Below are 2,210 nucleotides of genomic sequence, written 5' to 3'. Positions count from 1 at the left end.
TATATATTAATATATATATAATATTATATATATATATATATATATATATATGTATATATATAATATATATAATATATATATATATATATATATATATATATATATATATATATATAATCTTCTTCTTTTTACGGTAGGTTCATGTCTGAGCCGCCGTGGTCACAGCATGATACTTAATTGTAGTTTTTTCATGTTGTGATGCTCTTGGAGTGAGTACGTGGTAGGGTCCCCAGTTCCTTTCCACGGAGAGTGCCGGTGGTACCTTTTTTAGGTAATCAATCTCTCTATTTATCCGGGCTTGGAACCAGCACTGACTTGGGCTGGCTTGGCCACCCAGTGGCTAGGCAGGCAATCGAGGTGAAGTTCCTTGCCCAGGGAACAACGCGCCGGCCGGTGACTCGAACCCTCGAACTCAGATTGCCGTCGTGACAATCTTGAGTCCTGATGCTCTAACCATTCGGCCACCGCGGCCTTATATATATATATATATATATATATATATATATATATATATATATATATATATATGTGTGTGTGTGTGTGTGTGTGTGTGTGTGTGTGTGTGTGTATGTGTATGTGTATGTGTATGTGTATGTGTATGTGAGTCTCCCCCTCTTCTCTCTCACTCACTCTCTCCTTCTTTCTCATATATATATATATATATATATATATATATATATATATATATATATATATATATATATATATATATATATATATGTGTGTGGGGGGGGGGGTTCTTACCTAGCTGTTTCAATACGGGAGAACAGCTAAGCTCAGATGCTATATTTAAATTATCATATAACTTTTTAAATTGATGCACATAATTTGGCAAACACAACGTTCAGTAGTTTTTTGGGGGAAACTGAACTTCTTGACTCTTTACTTTCGACTTTTTGCTGTGTCTTTTCGTCCTTCTTGTGTTCAAAATTATAAAGTCATCATTGTCTAACTTCATCCTTCCTGTAATATAGTTAAACATCATTATCATGTCACCTCTTTTTCTTCTTTCTTCCAAAGTAGCAAGACCTATTTTTTGTAGGTGCCCATCTTGTAGCTGCTCTTTGAACTGTTTCTAGTTTATCTATATCCTTTTTTAAGTGTTAGACTCCATACCACTGCACCATACCCAGGACTAGGTCTTATGATGGCTGTAATGACCTTCTTTACCATGCCTTCGTCCACATGCATAAATGACGTCTTCATGTTGGCAATCAACCCTAGCATTTTATGAACCGTATCATTTATATGATCATGTGGGCTTAGGTTCTTGTTTATGATTATGTCAAGGTCCCTGTCTTTATCTGCTTGGTTTAACATTACGTCTCCTAACTTTTATTGGTATAGTGGACGAGTTTTACTTTCTCCGAACCTTAATACACGGCATTTATTGGTGTTAAATTCCATTTTCCATGAACAACTCCAAATGAATAAGTTCTCAGTGTCACTTTGGAGACATTGGCATGAGACATCGTCAATTATCTTTTTTTTGCAGCTTCGCGTCGTCTGCAAACATATTCAGATAACTACCTGGGATTATTTTTTGCACATAATCATTTATGAAAATAGTAAACATAATCGGCGCCAAGACCGATCCTTGAGGTACTCCGCTAGTTACTCGTCGCCATGTCGAGTGCTTCCCTCTAATTACGGTTCCCATCTGTCTTTCATGAGATTTGCTACCCACGACCTTCCTTCCCAAGTTGTTTGTTTGATATCATATCGTGTTTACAAGTACTTCAACCCAATGTTTCCTAATTATCCTTTCTAACAGCTTGCATACTACACTAGTTAACGAAACTGGTCTACAATTTAAAGGGTTTTGTTTGTCGCCGTTCTGGTTCTTTTCCTTGTCTCACTGAATTTTGGAATATTAACAATAACGGAGTAAATAATTCTCTGTACATTCCCTCAGAACCCAGTTAGATATCTCATCAGGTCCCTATGCTTTATGCTTGTCTAACCCTTTCAGTACTTATTTTATTTAATTCTTTTCGAGTGTGATATTTTCGATATTCTCATTTATATTTATGCGGTTACTTGCCATTTTAAAGTGTGGATCCTGAACAAACACTGACATTTCTCATTAAGGATTTCACACATTCCTCTTCATTGTTATAAATGATGTTATTGTCTTTGATGGCACTAATTTGATCTCTATTTTTAGTCTTACTGTTTATGTAGTTAGAGAAGGGCTTTGGTTGGTCTGT

This window comes from Penaeus monodon, chromosome 8 (genome assembly GCF_015228065.2).
Source record: "Penaeus monodon isolate SGIC_2016 chromosome 8, NSTDA_Pmon_1, whole genome shotgun sequence".
Taxonomy (NCBI): Eukaryota; Metazoa; Arthropoda; class Malacostraca; order Decapoda; family Penaeidae; genus Penaeus; species Penaeus monodon.
The sequence above is the reverse complement of the archived record's forward strand: the minus strand, read 5'-3'. Positions refer to the sequence as shown.